General features: G+C 43.3%; 1 protein-coding gene across 1 annotated transcript in view; it reads right to left on the minus strand.

Moving 5' to 3' along the window:
• TAOK3 (TAO kinase 3) overlaps positions 1–18454 on the minus strand; it is a 147617-nt gene extending 129163 nt beyond the window's left edge. The window contains 1 exon segment of the mRNA XM_015425354.1: positions 18322–18454. The gene's annotated coding sequence lies outside the window, so the exon portion shown is untranslated.
• Positions 18455–20421: the final 1967 nt, after the last annotated feature.

Raw genomic sequence — 20421 nt, forward strand, 5'->3', positions numbered from 1 at the left:
AAAGAGAACGAGCAAGGGGGAAAAAAACCCCAACAGCCACCCCCATGCACTCCACGCATCTGCAACCACAAAGACTCATGCTTGCAATGAGATAACTCCAGATGCTAAAAATAACCAGCCGGCTGCAATTCCCACTGTATGTAGCTGGGCAGAAACACTTCATTTCCCCCAAGCACGCTTCCTTCTACGCTGAAAGCTGAACTTGGGGTGAACAAACCACAGAGGCCTACACAAAAGCCTCCCCCACAAAGACTAACCAGTAAAACTTTTGTATTTAGGTTTTAAATCCAATCCAGTCCCCTTCTGATTTCTCAACATTTTTTATTCACAAGAAATTAACACATTCTGTTCCTGTGCTCTGTGTGCTAGCTCTGCCTAAACATCAGCTTGTTTCTTTTCCTAGTTATTACACACTTTACTTAGATAAGCTATTCTGTCAATAAGCAGCAATGCTATTTGCAATTTAACCTAGAGGGGAGGGGAAGAGAATGTACAGGGCAAGTACAGGGACAGAAGCATGCATGACATCAAATATGGCCTCTAACACATAACCCAGTAACTGCTGCCAAATTCTGAATACTGAAGCTTTTCTTTTAAAGAGATGCCTAGCTTTAAAAAAAAAAAATACTTTGAAGCCTGCCTTTCCTCCGCCACAGCTGCAAAGAACAAGACCAGATTATATGTTATACAACATAGTAATCTGGCACAGACCAGGGATACCAACCTTCAGGTGGGACCTAGGATCCCCAAGAATTTCAGCTTGTATCCAGACAACAGAGATCAGTTTCTCTGGATAAAGTGGATGCTTGAGAGAGTGGACTGTATGGCCTTACACCCCACTGAGGTACCTGTCCTCCCCAGGCTCCATCCCCAAATCTCCAGGAGTTTCCCAACCTGGATCTGGCAACCTTACTTCCCCCATCCCCTGCTGGTGGCCAGGGAGCACCCGGCAACCCTAGTACAAACTGGGGTCAGGGAGGGCCAGTTGCAAGGGGAAAAAAACTGCAAAATCATGTGCACCATTTGTATTCCACAGTGTGCCCACCCCTGGCCACTTTATTTCTCTTCTTGAAACTCAGTGAGTGAAAAATGTTTTTTAAAATGACCCATGAGTGCATTTGCAGGGGAGAACTAGTGGGCAGAATGGTTAAGTGCTTACAGATTTTCCCCTGCAAATGTTCACCCTACATTCACTTTACTAAGTTAGACTCCCCACCTTTGTCCTCCAATATGTAGCTTTACTTTCTGTATTAAAAAAGGCCCTACTAAAGCTGGGCTCCACCCAGTGGTAGAATTACCTGCAAGTCTGAGTGGAGAGGGCATGCTAATTCTGTCCCTTGCAATGCACTTATTTCAAACTCTCTGTAGCTGAGAACAGTGGCTGCCCCATCATTACACTCAAGGAGGTAGCCTGGCCAGCATAATACTGTCTTACTGTCATGTATTGATTTTCAGTGAAGGAAAGTAAGGTAACGGTGGATAGGAGTGAGAAAGACAAAGTGTGGCTGCATTAGAAATGGTTTTCTTCTCTAAAACAGGGTCCAGGGACATGTATGGCCAAAGCCCAAGATTCAATCTTGAAACTTCCATTAGTCATGCTCTGGCAAAGAGCCACCTGTATGTGGAAGGGCAATATTAAAATAAACACTTAAAATTTAGGGAAAGGGGGAGCTTCTACAGGAAATTTACAGTGCAATCCTGTAGAGACTTACTCCGCTCTAAGCCATTTGATTTCAGTGGGCCCAGACTGGAGTAAATGCAAAGGGTTGCTCTGTTAGTATGCTCTCTGAATTGCTGCATTGTTAATACTCACATCAGGCATGTTCAAAGGTTAGATTCTGATACACTTAATTACACCATCCACAACATGCTCCAGTGTAAAAAGGTAAAGGTAAAGGTTTCCCTTGCTTGAAAGCCAGTTGAATCCGACTCTAGGGGGCAGTGCTCATCTCCATTTCTAAGCCGAAGAGCCAGCGCTGTCCAAAGACGTTTCTGTGGTCATGTGGCCGGCATGACTGAACGCCAAGGTGCATGGAACACTGTTACTTTCCCACCGAAGTGGTACCTATTTATTTACTTGCAATTTCTTGCTTTCGAAATGCTAGGCTGGCAGGAGCTGGAACTAGAGATGGGAGCTCACTCAGTCACATGACATGGAAGAGGCAAAATTTGTACTTTTTTAAAAAAGAAGACTACACTCCCAAGGCTCTGACAATCATTCAATCTACACATTGCAATGCTTTAAAGGAAAGAAACCATGTACATATAGAAAGAAAGAAATAAACTAACCAAGACAGCCAGTGTGACACAGTGGTTAAAGCATTGGATTAGGATCTGGGAGACCAAGATTCCAATCTCCACCCTGCCATCAAGCTCACTGGGTGATTTTCAGCCAGCCACTCTCTCATGGGGATGTTGTGAAGATTAAATGAATGAAGGGGAGATTGATGTATGCCATCTTAAGCTCATTGGTTAATAAAAATGTACTAAATAAACAAAATGCACAAGCTAAAGCAGATGCTGGCCAACCAGACATGGAACAAAGGGTGGAAAACAGCATAGGGTTGGATCTAATGCAAGAACCATGCAAGGGCTCCTGAAGGATCCCAAATTTTCCCTTCCCCCCAGCAGCCACTTCCAACCCATGTAGAGTAACAGTTACTTAAGCCAGCCAGTGGCAGTAGATGGGGGCGAAATCCCTCCCTCTTACCTCTTCCATAAGTGGGGTTCCACTCATGAGAGACAGGAGGGAGTGATTTCCTCTCTTCACCCTCCCTGCTGCACTCTCCTGAACTTTATAGGTCTTGTGATCCCAAGAATAAAGCTTCCCAGGGTCAGAAATGGCTGCTGGGGGCAGGGGAAAGGGGAAAGCTGGGAAGACAGATGAATATCAGAACCTTCTGCTGAGGGATTGCTGGATCCAACCTATATATTCCTGCTCAAAGACATCAGATTTTTGCAGGTTCATACTAAAAGGAAAATCTACATCTCAAAACAGTACCTAAATTTATTGTCTTTCCAGGTCTTAACGGCTTTTCAAATGCAATCCAAATAGTTTTTGCATCACATGGTTCCATAAATCAGGATTTTAAGACAACACAGTAGATAATGTAACACTCAGCAACACTGAAAGCCCTACTCTTACTTTTTTGTTTAATTTTTCTCTGCTACTCATTGACTACTCATTGGATGACACATAGACAATGTCAATATTCTGCCTGATACTGAGCAGCTTCAACTATAGCTAAGCACAAGCAAAGAATCTCTGCACACAATCTTTCAAGCTCCTGTTGTGGGGGGGGGGGGGGGGGGGGGGGGGGGGTTATGTCGACATCACAGAACACAATTTTTATTTTCCTCTAACAATGCTCATACACGCTATATGACTCATTTGTAGGAAAGCAAAACAGCCAGCAGTCAAAATTAAACAAATTATGGAAAATTTCAGACATTGTTAATATGAACATTAATATGAACATTAGCTAAAGAAAACATTACACTTGAACGAATTTGCCGTGGTAGAAGAATGGAACCTCCATATTAAGAGACAATATTCATCTGAATACCACATGCTAGGATAAAACAATAGGGAAAGCCCACTATCTCTATGCCCTGTTTTCAGCCCCCAGCCATCACTCAAGTTCCCCTTGGCCAGATGATGGGAAGGGCACATGACCTGAGGCTGAACGCATGTAGGACACACTTCAGCCAGAGCCTATTGCATCCTCTCTCCCTTGCAGCTCCTGAGCATCTCCTCCTTGCAACCCCCCCTCTCTAATTCAACCCCCTTACCTCCTGTTTTGGAGAAACCCAACATTCAGGGTTGCCATAGCAACCCAAAATGGCACCCAGATGTCTTCTTTTTCCCCTGGGATGTTTGCACATGCCCGGATATTATGCTTTACTATTTCAGGGTTTTAAAAAAGCCCTTTTTTAAGTTTACAGATTTCTCTGCAAACCTGGAGTCCCCCCATCCAGGTTTCTAGAAGCATCTGCCTCATCCTGAGTGTTCCCCTATTATAGGATTCTTAAAAAAAAAATCAACATAGTGAGGCCACTTGGAAATTAGACATATGACATTCAGAACTACCACTACACATTCTCCATATAGTAAGCACGGAGTGTCGATTAAAAATTACAGAATAGATAACATTTTCCCCATGTTGTTTCATGTCCCCCCCCCCATGTTGTTTCATGTTATTTCTGTTTATCTAACCAAGAATGACAGCAGGAGTACATCTGTTAAACCTTTCTGCTTAATCTCATAAACAAATTATACAGCTCAAACTCTTAGTGTACAGAATTAAAACAGGGTTTTGTTCATGCTAATTTTTTTTGAGCTACCGTATTCTACTTACTCACTGGCTTACATTTTGTTACAGAGTATGCATCTTTTCAGGATGAATCACCACTGACTACACTCCCATGAATCTGGCTTAAAAGAATGGGGGGGGAGGGGGGGGGGGGGGTACCTGTGAACGCCTTCCTTTTCAAAATAAACCAGCCACAGCAGTATTTGTGAGAGACGAAGAACAGCTTTTTATTCAAAACATAAAAAAGAATTAAGTAAAAGGCAGCATAATATTTGCAGCTCTTTGAGGGATGTTTGGACCCTTTGAATCTTAATCTCAAATACAAGGAAATCCTGCACAGATATATGCAGGCCTTTTTTTGTAGAAAAAGCCCAGCAGGAACTTATTAGCATAATAGGCCACACCCAACAGCAGGAACATTAGCATATTAGGCCACACCCCTGACAGCACAACTCATTGGCATATTAGGCCGCACCCCCATGTTACCAGAAGTTTGGTCATCCAGCCATACCCACCTTTTGGTTCTTATTCTGTTTACCTTGTTGTCAAAACCCAGGGCTTTTTTGTAGCAGGAACTCCTTTGCATGTTAGGCCACACACCCCTAATGTAGCCAATCCTAATGAGTTTCTGCTGTTGGGTGTGGCCTATTATGCTAATGAGCTCCTGCTGGGTGTGGCCAACTTGGAAGCCAGCCGAAACTCCGTTCCTGTGCGTTCCTGCCCAAAAATAGCTCTGGATATATGTAAGCTTCCTACAAGTTTGGCTGTTATGACTTGTCCCAAAGAATCCCAGGACTTGTAGGTCAGTGAGAGTGGTGATCGATCCCTAGCCCCACTCCTTGTTCCTATCAGAACCCCAATTCTCAGGGTTCCCTGGGGAGGAGGACTGGGTCTGAAACCAGTTTAAGTCTAGAAAATAAATTTATCCCCGGAATCTGAAGTCTGAAAGGAATCAGGAAACCATAATCAAGTCTAGCCCTTTGCCAAAAGCTTCTCCTATGAAGGAGCCTTTCACGCAACATTGTGTCAAGTATAGTACAAGGCCAAAGAAACCTATCAGCCATTTGAGAATAAGTAGAGATGTAGACAGCAGGAGAATGTGGCTAAATTCCTACTCCCAAAAGGCACAGATTCAGGGCATATTCAGTCACCTGAAGAAGCCATTTGTTGACAACAGATAAACGTCAGTGCTAGATTCGAACACAACCTGCATTCACAATCCATTGTGTTTGGAAACTTTGTGGGCATATGCTTCCTGCAGAGTGAAGACATGCATACCTAGGCTTTTCGGTACACTCAAAACAAAAAAAGCAAATGTATGATGTTCAGAAGTCAGAAGAGGGAGCTCAGTGTATGCAAGTCAGGATTACTAAAAGTTCAGGCTTCCCTCCTCTAAATTTAAACTCTGATTGAACTGGCAAAACGCCTGTGAACAATTGAACCAAAACAGAGCACCATGAGGATCTAGCCAGTGTATTTGCTGTATGCCACCAACTAAAACTTAGGCCAGAGCAAGGCTATAAAAATCGTTCATACACTCAGTGCCAAAGTTTTGATGCTGGCAACCAATCCTGCACAAATCCCTAAGCACAATCATCATATTTCTAAGAACCCAGAAAGTGAAGTGCCTGGGATATTTCCTGCTATGACAGAACAATTAAGTTACCTTAAAAATGGGTCCTCTGACTGAATCAAGTTTAAGTAGAAGATGAAAAAAAGAATGCTAGATATCCATCATGCCCACTCTTCAAAGCCTTCTTTAAGCAATGCAACAATCATATTACATATAAGACTGAAAATCATTTAAAATTCCTAAGTGTCAGCATAAGTGTTTTTTTAGAAGCTAGGATGACTCAGGTGCAATGCCCTGACAATCTATATGTATGTGGGGGGGGGGGGGGGGAGAGAAAGGACAGGAATTGACTGACTCCTGTAGAGCTGGGGGTAAAATTCTTCTCCCTTGAGCAAGATATTGGAAGATATCTTTGGTATAAAAAGAAGGAAATAATGTCTTCTGGTGCGGATCTAAATGAGTGCTTACCCTGGCAGAAGGGAAAACTGAGATTTCATAGAATGCAGAGAAAACAAAGGGAAGAAAAACTCTATAAGATTTGAAAAACAAACAAAATTCTTTGCAAGACATCTATGGCTTTCCATTTTGGGAGCCCAGCATTAGGAAAGAACTATACAGATAGTGATGAAAGAATCAAGCCTTCTTTGGGTTAACATGCCAGAAGATAACCTTATGCTAGCTTGACAGTAGCTTAATTTTTGATATTTCACTTCCCTTTGAGGTAGTTATCTCACCAAGCTTCACGAAAAGAGGTGCTAGAGGTAGGTTGTACCTATGCACATGTGAAATATGCTATGCTTGCCCACGAGTAGCTCCAATGATAGACGCACTCTAGCTTGAACTAAAACCTTTCTCAGTTGACAGAACTGCTGCAGTCCTTCATCAGAACTGCTGAGAAGGTCTTCATTTAAAAACTGGTTGGCACCCTTCCAGCCAACTCATTGGAACTTATTCACAAGAGCCCAAACCAACCTGCCATTTTAAATGTCGGGCTGGGGTGTTTACTCTCAAATAGTTCATCCACTGCTCTTTACGAATGCAGCAAAAGCTGTCTGTCAAGGGAAGGGATCATAGAGCATTTTCCTAAGAAAATGAAGCATGAGAACTGTCTTTTGCCCACTGAAGATTAAATTCAAAATGTGATGCATGTATCACGCTCTAAACAATACAGTTCTATCTTCTGTCAGTACTTTAATGGTGCGTTCTAGGTACAAACTACATGCATTCAACGTTGTAGAGAATATTGGGATGGGGGAGAAATGAAGAGAAAGAGCTTGCTGTTCTTTCTCCTGGAAAAACTAGGTGGTATGAACATACCCTGAAAGGATAAGATACACAGTTGCAGGCTCTCAAATGATGTCTTGATCCTTTAGCTACAGAGCAGATCTTGAACTAACAGGCCAGAAAGAAATCTGTTAAGACTGCCTTTCACTGCTTTGAAACATTCCTTTAAGGTTTTGCCCAAAGTATTTTGCAAGCTTGCTTCCCCCTTCCCACAAGTAATGAATTCCTCATACATACAGCATAGGCTCAGCCCCCTTTGGAGATAAGTGTATAAACATCGTACCCCTACGCAAAGCAAGAAGCATCCAGTCCACCTCATAAAACCTTTTACTACTACATCCAGGAGGAACTATTTCAGTAATAATAATGACACTTTTAACTTTGTTTTAATTTATAATAGATCATTAAAGTATCTTAAACACATGAGACAAGGCCTGTTGAATAAGAGCAAAGTACATCTAGCTCAGCATCCTATTTCTCATTGTGACCAGATGACTATGGGATGGCATCATAAGAGAGCATGAGAACACTTTCTCTAAGTACATGAAATGTGCTTATGACCCAAGCATAAAAATTCAAAATGGTGCATTCTACACGTTTCTCCAGTGGTGTAGTTCACAGAAAATCAAAACAACTCATGCCCACAACAGATTCTCTACCTGGAACATGAAGGATTTTTAGTTACTGATTTTATCTCTGCACCTCCACACAGCTCTGAGCTAAGTGGGGGGAACTATGGGGCAGCCGCCGGGACTAGTAAGTATGTCTTTATCAGTAATAGGCCAGAGCAGTTCAGAAGTTATCCCCTGACACCTACAAATACTGCAGGTCAAGAACCTTGACTGATGTATTCTTTGCAATAAGTAATGAACCTTCAGCTCTGCCTTCTTCCTTAGATTCATACAGCATGAGAAAAACACAGTCATGTCCACTCACCTGTGCCTTTCCATGTTTGTCAGTTTCTTACAGAATGAACAGGGGTGTACAATATTAACCTTTCTGAAAGGTAAGCAGTAAGACTGGCCAGGTCTTTTTTAATTTCCAGGAACCTGGCTTTCTATTCTTGCCTGGTCTTAGAAAGCAGTATATTTTAGCTCATAACCAAAGCCTAACACTAGCTCTGGATCCAGTTAAGCGCTTAGGTAATGAGAACAGAAAGTAAAAAGGAAAGAGAACGACTAAGATACAAAGAAAAGACACACAAGCAATATTATAGCCAATTGCTCAGTAAGAAGTAAACCTGCTCCCACTGTCCAGTTTGCTAGCCAATGGTACTGGGATAACTGACTAAGGAGCTGCGGTGGCTCAAGTGGTTAAGACACTGAACCGCAGGCTGTGGAAGGTCAGTAGTTCAGCAGTTCGAGACCTGGGTGCTGCATGATGGAGTGAGCTCCCATCTCTAGTTCCAGCTCCTGCCAACCTAGCAGTTCGAAAGCAAGACATTGCAAGTAGATAAATAGGTACCACTTCAGTGGGAAGGTAACAGCGTTCTTTGCGCCTTGGTGTTTAGTCATGCCGGCCACATGACCATGGAAACGTCTTCGGACAGCGCTGGCTCTTCGGCTTTGAAACGGAGATGAGCACCGCAACCCTAGAGTCGAATTCGACTTTACCTTTACCTTTTTAATTGTCATCTAAAATGTATGTGTAAATTTAGCAACATATTCAACTATTTGTACCGAAAGATATAATGCTTCTTATATTTAGGTTTAGTCACAGCATAAGAACACCAAAACCAATTAAGTTGATGGGCAACAGATTTTCAGCAGACTGAAGTACTTTTTCAGACAATGATGAATTCAAGTGTGGAATTCCTTACTAGTGGATTTAGTGATGGCCAGTAGCATAGATGGCTTTTACAGAGGACTAGTTCATCTGTGGCTGCTAGCTTTCTTTCATTTATTAGCTTCATTGACCAGAGGTCTTAAGCCAAACATACAAACAGCTACTATAAAACAAATTATATCTAATTACAAGATAATTTGAAATTACAAGATAATTTAGACCAAGCATTTTTACAATAAAAACTAATAAACATACTCAGAAACAATATTAATAGACAACATTTCATAGGCTTCCATAAACTCTATAAAATCCCATGATATTATGGAAATTAGTTTTAGAATTTTAAAAATTTGTATACATAAATCTACAGCATTTCAAAGCCACTTTAAAAATAGCACTATCGATAGATATTTTGCCACCAAGCGAGTCATTTCAGGGTCCTCATCTGCTAGGAGTATGGTTGTCACCCAAGGTTCCATAGGGAGGTGATGTCTATGTGAAATAGGAGTAATCCAACAGGATCTGGGGCCGATCCACTGGTGGCAAAATAACAGAAGGTGATCTAAGGTCTCTATTGCACCTGTTCCACAATCACACAATCTATTTGAGTACTGTTTTTTAGCAAAACGGCCACTTAGCTCTGCAGTTGGAAAAACATTCAACCTAGCAAGTGTGAAGACATATCTAAATCTAGGGGATGTAAGGAAGCTCATATATGAGGGAATTTTCTTAGGTGGAGCAATCCCTAAGGCAGAGTTGGAGCATACTCACCTAGCACGAATTGAGGTGCTGAGTCGGTCAATGTTTGTCACCCTCAATCTAATCAAATTTAGTGTTTCTTGATAGTTTATATTGTTAAGCACTGTAGGGGCAAGACCAATCCTCTCAAGCTTGTTATCTATATGTTTTGCCCACGTACATTTATAATTATCCTGCTTTAAAAAATAAAGAAGACCCCCTTGGGCATTAGCTGTCATATAAAGAACTTTCAATCTCAATTTAAAGGCGGCCTTCCAGGCTCTAGACTCAAAGGAACATTGTGCAAATTCTTCTCTAAGTGCCGTCCCTGCAACACATTTAGGGACTCCTGCAGTTCTATGCAGGAACTGGAGAAGGATCTGATCTGATGATTCAGAGATAGCCATGATGGCTATTGCTACATCCAGAAGCAGTAACCCTCTAAATCTCAGTGTTGTAAGGCAACATCAGAGGGAAGGTCTTGGCGTCTATGCCCTATTGATGGCCTTATGGGTAACTGATTAGCCACGGTATGAAACAGGAATCGGGATGCTGGATGAGACGGATGACAGTAAAGCACATCTTATATTCTTACTTCTGTGAGCCTGATTCAGTTTGTTCCTGACATACCACCATGGGATCTCTCAGCCAATGGCTAGTTTCCAGTCATGCATCTGCCATTTCCTATCTTCTTTGCCTCATTCCTAAACTTGCATCTACCACACAGTTATATGTTTCAAAGCAACAGTAGCCAAAGCAAAGGCATCATGAACATTAGCTTGCACAGATGCTTCCTTCTTTGAAAGAAGGAAGAAAACTTCTAGATTTCCTGAACTGAAGTGTGCTTGCAAAAACAAAAAAGGAATAAGGCAAAAAAAATCCACCCCCAAGCACACTTCACACTGTTCAAACAGCAGCCACACGCAGGAAGTAGGTAGTATACAGAAAAATATTAAGGATTTATTATTCACACAAACCTTCTACCACTTTCCACAGCTCACATAATTTCTTCCACAAGAAAGAAACCTAAAAAGCAAGACCAACTCCTTGCAATCCAAGGCAGTGACATGGCTATCTGTGACAATTACATAGGGTCTCTAAAAATATTGAGAAAAACAGTATTGTGGCACTTGTAGCCGCTTGTTTACAAGTATGTCCCATCTTCTGAAGATATTTTAATTAGCATTTTCAGGAGATTATGAAGCCTATATGCAAATTCACAATTAAACATGTACAAATCAGAATCTGAAGGAATCATTTAACAGAATGTACCTAGGCCTGTCAGTCAGTAGTCATTGTATCCTACGAATGCAATAAATGTTGAGCATCTATTATTATATTAAATAGTATTTATACAGAATATTTCATACACTGTTTTATAAAACATTTCCAGCTTAAAAAATAGTACTGCAAGCAACACACAAGGTAAAAACACTGATCAAAAACAGTGACACCACTCTCTATATAGGATTCAGAAGACTAGTTGATTTTATAACAGTTTAATGAAGTGAGAACTGGCTTATATATGATATTATATTTACAGTCCACATCTCACTGAGCTACTGAGTTTATGTACTGTTGTATATAGTATGCTTACCTCACTAATTTCTATGACTGATATGTATCATATTAAAGAAGACTGATATGGCGCTTTATTAAAGTAAGAAAGCAACAGAATACGTAACATAAAAACATTGCAACAGCAGGATAAAAAATAAGTCCACCTGTTAAAAGATGGGCCAAGGCCTGGGAGAAAAGGAATTCAGAATGTATGCAAGACGAGGACCACACTGAGGTCCCTCAGACAAGGCTTCCCAAGGATAAGCACTACACTGTTATGCCCATTGCAATCCTCCACGGCTAAAGAGCAAAATACAAAGCAGGACCTCATTCAGTGATCTAAGAAATGAGGAGCTATTTATTTGCTTGTATATTACCTGAGCAGTTCTTACAACAGCCCTGTAAAGTAGGCCTATAACATTTGCCCCATACTGCAGATAGAACAGAACCTCAGAGAGAATAGCCTGCTTAAGGTCACAGTGAGTTTACAGCTGAGATGGGCAAGATTTAAATCAGATTTTGTAGCTCACCCTCTTAGCTGCCAAACTACATTTAGCTGCTTTCCTTACAAAGACTTAAGATATCTGGTGTTCCTTAGTACTGTGCCTTTAGTTATAGCCAGTGCACAGCAGTCTGTTAGGCCAAATCCACAGAGTTTTTAACCTACTTGTATGCTAGACAAGAATGAGACCATAAAACTATAGATACACAGTTGGCTGTGCAACTGCAGTGAAAAAGCCAGCATAGTGTTATTTTTCTGATAAAAAAAGAATAGCTGTGGGAGTATACATGCTTGCTTTCTCTGCATCTCTGCGTCACTGAGCTTAAACATAATTCAGCCTCCAATTGTTACTCCTGGTGCAAAGACAGTGCTAATCCTAAAGGCATTCCTGAAGGAGAATCACCATAAACCTTACAAACTGAAGATGTTTTGAGCATATCAGGCTACTTCTCTCAAGCTTAAGGTTGGTGGCAGTAGCCATTCCTCATTGGAATTTTTAATCTTCTGAAAACTTTTAAAAAGTCAAGAGGCCTCCCAACGAACAATATCACTTAAGCCTCTTTCTAATATCCAAAACAGCTGGTAAAGATACCTGGGAATTATCATTCCAGAAGACTCTACTCCAACAGGCAGTCCAATCCTAAATCTCATGATGCTGACATGTCACTGACATTGGCACAGCTACTCAGTATCCTGTGCTCTCTCAGCAGAAAGCATTAAAGGACACCCAGTCCCAAGCAACTGAGTACATAGCAGCAACACTGGAGACCACAGCAAAACTACCAACACCCAGTCATGGAGCAACATACTAACAATGCCTCCATATTGCACTGTACATGGAAAGAGCTAACCAAAGCACACCACCATGCCTATGTGATGTCACCATAACCCCCGCAAAACAAGACAAGAAAACAAACAGGGACAACACAGCACCTTTCACTGTGTGGAGGCTTGTGGTATGCTTAGTACCAGAATAATGGGCTCACCACAGATGAAGGTTCAAAGCCCCTTTGGCAAGCACATGAACTTTTGATAGGCAGACACGCAGAGATGAAAGCCTGGCCAATCCAAGCATGTCTCCTAGCCCAACCACAGTTCACTCAGAAGATGGACACCCACACGCAGCAGAGAAAGCCCACAGCCTCTTCCAGATAAAACTTCTGGTCCATGAGTTGGAGGAGAATAATGCTAAAGGAGCTTTTTGCAAAACAGCGGGTCAAAGACACTAGAACAACAGCAAGATGACAATTCAACATTCACAAATGGCATCCCTGTCATCCACCTAATATCTCAGCGGAAAAGCACTGAGAATCAGGGGTTATGGATTTGAGTCTCACTACAGTGGGGACAAGGCAAAAATCATTTTTTTGGGCAACCACCAGGCCCTGTAGCAGGGCAATAGAAGGAGGCAGCAGGATGAGAAGCCATACCACACTGCAGAGCATTTCTCTAACCTCACAGACAATTTCTGTCCCTGGATGGACATATCACGGGGCATTCTGAATCCTCCATTAAAACCAGCAACACATACCAATGAGGAAAAGTACTCATAATACTCTGGTTACCAATCAGAGAAGCATCCCAGATACCTTTGAGATTTTGCACTATCAAATCCAGTCCCTGATCACTGATGCTGATTGGCTCTCTCAGACTCTATTCATTTTGCTTAGCACCCTTCCATCTGATAGTTCCTCTGCTGGACTCATTAGTTGAATTACTATGGCCTCCTGCTAATGATCCTAGCAACCCTTGAGTTCCATCTGCCCTTCCCATCATGCTGCCTGCATGGTTTATCACATTAGTAGTGATCAAGGGAGTTATGAATACTCAGTACCTCTTCCCCTGACTACAGCAGAGTTATAGAGATAGTGGAGGACCCTCCCAGCAACATTCAAGTCCCACACTGCTAATGTTAGTAATGAGCAGGAGGTAGACATAGGTCCTATCTACCAAGCTCCCTTAACACATATACAGCTTTGAAACAATCTAGGCTTTTATTGAGTAGTATCAGCAGTGGAAGTTTGAATGCCAGACGAATGGGACTGCCAACTCTCTTAGTCTAGCAAGGATCCTGTACCTTGAAAAGCTGCACTGACAAGACAGCAGAATCACAGGCAGAGCTGTTCCTGTCACTGCATGCCCATGATAGCAGTTTGATCAGCAGAGTGATATCTGTTAACTAGCTTGCAGTGGTACATGAGCTAGAGAAAAACAGAGAGCTCACAATCCCACAGCAGGCAGCTAGATGGAGACTGGTTACTGAAACTGTTGGTTGTGGTACAGTCTCAGCTGGTGCTTGGCACCATCCTGTAAGTGGGGTTCATAGTTGCTTCCACCCCAGTTGAAGAGCTGCCTATAAAGAGCACCAAAAAAAAAAAGCCCAAAGGGGCAGTGAGGAGTAAAATCAGTGGCAGACATAGATAACAGATAGTGGGCTCAAGCACTTTGCACATGCTGGTGAACTATAGCTTTGAAAGAGTATCATCACTGAAGTGTCCTTCAGTCCTTTACCTCCTCCTTTGTTCTCCCTGCACTTTGGGGAGCATAATGTAGCCAACGAGCCAATATTCACCAATCCTTTGTAGGGAGCTGCTTTGAAACTCTATCCGCATTTTCTGTTTGGGATGCAAGTCAAAAAGGGTACTGGGGGGTTGGCAAGCAGTCACTCAAAAATGCAGTTTTGCTTCCTTTCCAGCCCTCCCTCCACTCCCACATGTCTGTCTACACTAGAAGGACATCATGATGACATTGGAGTGATGTTATGCCAGCTTATCTCCATGAGAGGCCCACTTTTCTCACTGTACACATTTATCCTGTACCACTTGTGTAGGAAGCACTGCTAATAACTGGTGATGGAGAAAGGATTGTTATGTCAATACACAATGTGGGGTTGGGATTGCATCAATCAAACATGAGCCATGGCATCTTCATCCCTTGCTTACCTTTTTGGGATGCATTGCCTTTGAAACCCTAGCTGGTATAGTAGAAGATAGTGCTAGACATTTGTGTCACAACTACCTGTAAGAATTCTGCATATACAGGTATTAGCAATATAGTGAAACAGTGTTTTCATTGAAAGCTCTTCATGTATGATGCCCTCTCTCTAGCATCCCTGCCACTCATGTGCACATGTTTGTAGCCCCACATCATTTACCCTATCATCTGAGATGTGGGTATCCTGGCTGGGGTTTATAAATTACTGAGAACAGTTACTGGCTTCAGATTTTGTTGATACCAGAAACTGTGCTGTAACTGTGTAGATGTGCTTGCAATGCAGTTGTTTTGTGCACCCATTCAGTTCAATAGATGCTTATTCTTATATACTACCTCTTTTGGTGGCAGATTGTTACAGTGGGGGTGGGAACTGGTCTCAGAAGTCTTAGGATGCTCATTAAGTCCTGATCCTCCTCCCACACATTTGTGGTTCCTATGCTGGCACTGCTGTACTTGCAGATTTACATTAGCATGGTGTTGCATTGGTGGAGCTTCAAGTTATGCTGGCGCAGGGGCTACTCAAACTGCTCCAGGATGGTTTCAAGACTGCACTGTAACTGCTGCATTCCACATGATAGTAAAAACCGAAACTGGATGAAACTACTTCTTGCTTCAAATAAATGATCAACTTGAATTGCTTGTATTCACCCACAGATTCCCCCATGGGTATGCCGGGACCCTTTATGTGTGGCAGTACTGCAAGAATACTTTGTGTGTATTTTTAGTGGAAATAATAATGAACCAATCTTATATCCTTAGTTTTCTTCATCTTAGTGTTTAGCAGTATAGCAAGAAACAGATTTTACAAATCCTCCAGAAGTATTCATTCTCATTTTTAGAAATATCTTGTTCCATGGGCTTTCTAATTAGCACCATAATTAATTGAACTGTAATGTCAATATTTAAAAAGACAAATGAATGCTTTTTAGTTTTCATATGAACTTTTATTGCATCAGAATAGCACAAATGAATTTCTAAAATCAATACTGATTCAAGCCTTCTGTGGCATTACTTTTGCCATTATACCCATAACTGCACCCTGGCAACACTGCATTAGGAGTAGGCCATTTTATGTAAAACATTTCTATACAGTTAGCAGACCTTTCACAGATGAGAACTCAGAAACCCAGGGAAGTTCCTCTTCCCTGCCATTGCAATGCCTTATTCAGTTCATTAACAGCTTCCCCACCCTTACTGACAGCTTTGGCGTTCTGCATTTATTCATGTTGCTAATCCCATCTGCAATTTTTTCTTAAATAGAAGCTAAACCCATCCAATTCACAATCTTGTGTTGAATCCTCCCTCTTTGGGCCCCCCCTCTTTTTTGCTACCATACAGCAACATACTTATTGGGAGGTTGTGAGTCTATGAATGCAGATGCACTGCAATTTCCATCTTAGAATATTCAGTTTGCACAAATATGAAAATTTACTGAGACTTTAAGGGACAAAACTAAATTCAATGTGACCAAGTATTATCTTGAATACAGCCTTACACAACATACCAACACTTGGGTGGGGGGACTCCTGCAGTCTACTCTGGGTTTTTTTAGTGAAATATGACAACCAGCATTACAGGTCAGGTATAACAGAGGTGGAACAATCACTGTCAAAACCCTGTACTTCCTTAAGTGGCAACTGAATAGGGCCATGTCTGAAAGCCACGGCCCCCCATTGAACTACTCACAGTGGTATCAAACTATGAGCAATGACCTCTTTAACCTCTTCCTCCCAACAGCAACAGGAGCTTTGACAGTATCATCTCCTGTTATGTGTACTTTCATAACTCACTCTAGCTTCATAACACACTCACAGAATTTTGGCAAGGGAGGGAACAGCTGAGGCACAAAACTGACTGAGACCCAGTTGCCACTGATGCTCAGGATGGTTAATACCCATTTTTTCCATGTCAAAATGAGTGGCTATTGACTCCACTAACATTTATGGTTGTTCACAGTAAGGATGAGGTTGTTCAAACATTTTTGGTTTGTGTATGAAGAAATGGCCAGGGTCCTCAAGGATCCCCTTCTCAAGCTATGCTAGTGGCCAGATTTCCAGCAGCCACTGCCTGCCTATCCCTGTCTTACCCTATATTTTACACTCAGTTGCCCAGACCTCAAGTAATAGAAGCAGCCTTGCAGCAAAAACTTACACATTTAGCAAAAACCCAGTTCTGCCATTCTAAACATCCTCTAAGTGACCCTCCCACCCCACCAATTTATCTTCCATACTAACACTGTACCTTCCCCCCCATACTTCAGAGTCATTTCTAATCTCATCCCCTGTAATAAGAATGGATCTTTTAAATTTATATAGTACCATCAATGGGCGCAGCACTTGATTACAAGTAAGAAGTCCTTGCCCTGAGAAGCTTACAGTCTAAAATTTGCCATAAAGGATTACACGTTTTCTCCAATCTTATAATTAGATAAAGGCCTACCTTGATCTTCTACTATTCACAGTACACTCGTTTCATTTCTGTAACACTTCTCCTTCGATTCCTAAGAATCTCTAAAACTTCTACCACCCCTTCCCCAGTACTTCCTCCTCCTCGCCACCACCACCGCCTTCAGTCTTCCTTCCCCTTCCACTGTTTTCCACTTGCCTCCAGGATTTGCTCCCACCCAGCTATTCCTTCACACCGATAACAGTATAATCAGCAATGTACTCTCAAGTGTTCAAAGTGCTTCATCCGCACTATCTTGTAATCCTTACAACCACCTTCTAAGGAAGCGGAGTATTATCACCCCCACGATGCAGACAGGGCGCTGAGATAGAGAAGCAGCTCGCCTAAGGCCACCCAGCGAGTTCACAGCCGAGGCGAGATTCGGGACTTCCTGATTCGTAGTTCACCTTCTAAGCCAGTCTGCTACGCCGCTCCCCAGCTCGCCTCTCAGCTCCAGCAGCACCCCAACTTTCCTTCCACGCGGTGCTTCCCTGACTACCTCTTCACATTCCCCCATCCAATACCTCCTCGCGGCTCCGTTTCCGTCCTCTCCGAGATGCCCTCAGCTCTTGCTGCCCTCCCACACTCTCTTTACCCTGCCGTTTCTCCCACCCCCTCCCCACCCCACCCCAAACAGCTCGGGCATGGGGGGGAGGCGAGTTTTCTTTCCTGCTTCGTCCCGACCCCGCGCGCCCCCACACACTTTCGCATCTGTCCCCAACTTCCCACCTCCCCTCCTCGGGTCTGCCTCTCAATTCCACCACATCTGGCTGCTTCCCCTCAAGGGACTTCCCTTTACCCTTCGCGTCCTCCACCAAACTCGGCCAACCCCTCACCCCACTTCGCTTTGGAGAGGGAGCCCTTCGCCTCAAGACTTCCCCCTTCCCAGTTATTCCCTTCACACTTGCCTTGCGCCTAATTTGGCGCCCCTCTTCCTCCTCCCCCCCCCCCGCTCCTTCCCCCCTTTCCCCCTCCTCTCAGCTTCTCCTCCTTCCTGGCCACAGATGCCTCCCCCTCCCTCCCGGGTCGCACTCCTTCCCCCTCCACCCCCAATGCCCGAAGAGGAGGGGGGGAAGGGAGAACAGCCGCCCCCACTCCGTCGCAACCACTGTAAAGTATCTCCTCACCTGAGTCGGGACTGGGGCGAAAAGTTATTTGGCGCTGCCCGGGCCACAAAGTCGCTGGGTCGGTCTCAGTCCAGGGAGGGGGGGCGCACTCCGAGCCCGCCTGCTACCGTTTGCCTGAGGTGCGGTTCCTGCTTGCCAGGCGCGGCCAATCGCGTTCGACCGCATCGGCGCTCAGCTCCCCAGCCTCGAGGTGAGCCTTTTGCTGTGTCGCCTCAGAACAAGCGGGGCGGGATAGGCAGCCGACTGCTCGGCCTGAGCGACCAAGAGACAGGGGAAGGAAAGGGGGTGGGGCAGAAGTGGAGTTGTCCAATGCGGTTAGAGAGGCACTTCCGCGTTCCAGTGGAAAGCTGGAGAGTCGCCCGCAAGCTGAAATAAACAGGAGCCTTGTGGCACCGGAGAGATTAAGACGTCTTTATTCTATCATGTCTGTGTTCTGGTCCATGAAAGCTCAAGCTAGAATTTTTTTTAAAAGAGTCTTTAACACGGTACAAGGCTTCTATTTTGTTTGCTGCAGCAGAGTAACACAGTTATTCCTCTGGAATTGTTCCCATAAGAAGGGTTAAAGGGGGTTTGGGGGTGCGCACGTGAGTTCGAAGCCATGAGGCAAGGAAAAGTTAGCCGCTCCCTTTAGCTGCAATGCCCTGAGAGACTGGCCTAAGGGCCCGTACAGTGCAATTCTATGGAGAGTCACACACTTTGTTGCCCCAGGCTTCGGATTATCCTATTAAAAGCAAAGGATTGAGCAGGCATAGTGGAATTTCCTGTGATCTTTATCCATAGGAGCTGCTATTTTTTTTGAGAGAGAGAAAGCAGACATACAGATATTTTAAATAGCTATATAAACAATTTCGTAGATGGTTTTTCACATTCCTCAGAGACCAACCCATGATGGGGCTATGCAAAGAGAAGCAAGCCGAAGTGGCTGGTTGCAGATAGCACTGCCATGTACACAGTGGAATTTCTGTGTGCCTTCCCTTAACATAAGAAAAGCCAATGTTGGATCAGGCCAATGGCCCATCCAGTCCAACACTCTCACACAGTGGCCAAAAATACCAGGTGCGGTCAGGAGGTCCAGCAGTGGGGCCAGGACACTAGAAGCCCTCCCACTGTTCCCCCCCCCCCAAGCACCAAGAATACAGTGCATCACTTACTTTTTGCCATGGAAATGATCAGTATTAGTGTCTATAAGGGAAAACTACAGGTCTGCACTCAGAAATACTGTTGCAGAGGAGACAAAGTCTGAACCAGTGTCATCTCCACCTGGCTCGCCACCACTCTCTTAGATTCAGCTCATCTGGCCACGCTGACCCATAGTTTTGTAACCTCATGGTTGGATCAATGCAATGCACTAGAGGCTAGTTAATGGGAAATCTTTCACCTGTCCTAACACAGCTATATTGCTAGACAATTTGTTTTCAAATCCAGTTGAAGGTGTTGGTTACAAAGCCCTTCATGGCCTAGGACTCACATAAGTAAAAGAATGTTCTCTCATGTCCCCAGGTGCCATCTATGGTCTTCAGGCTGCCACCTACTGGCTATTTCCTCACATAAGGTGGTCTGCCTAGCATCCACCAAAGCATGTATCTTTTTCACTGTAACTTTATGGAACAGGCTCTCCAAGGAGGTGGAGCACCATCATTGAAAATCTTCAGGAGGTGCTGCGATGCCATTTTATTCACCAGGGCTTTAACAGGGTATAGACTGTAGGTATCTTTTGGGAGAGGGGAAGAAGAGTTGGTTTTATACCCCATTCTTCACTACATGAAGGAGGCTTGGAGTGGCCTTCCCTTTCTCTCCCCACAACAGACAAGTATCTGGAATTTTAATCTATTTGTTTTAAACTGTAATGTTTTAATTATAAATTGTAATGTTTTAATTATAAGCCACTGAGGCACAAGGAAAGGTGGGATATAAATATTTTAATTTCTAAATAAAATTTCTTCCATCCCTAACACTGGGTGGCCTGGCATTCACTCACAGGGTCTCTTCAAAGAAAAGCAGTACATCACTTTTAGCACAGCCTACGGGAATACACTAGAAACTATATTATGTGTCTTCTACCTTTGTAATTCACTTTCTGTATTGTTTTGTGGCATTCCT

The sequence above is a fragment of the Gekko japonicus genome, unplaced genomic scaffold (assembly GCF_001447785.1).
Source record: "Gekko japonicus isolate JY-2015 unplaced genomic scaffold, Gekko_japonicus_V1.1 scaffold135, whole genome shotgun sequence".
Taxonomy (NCBI): domain Eukaryota; kingdom Metazoa; phylum Chordata; class Lepidosauria; order Squamata; family Gekkonidae; genus Gekko; species Gekko japonicus.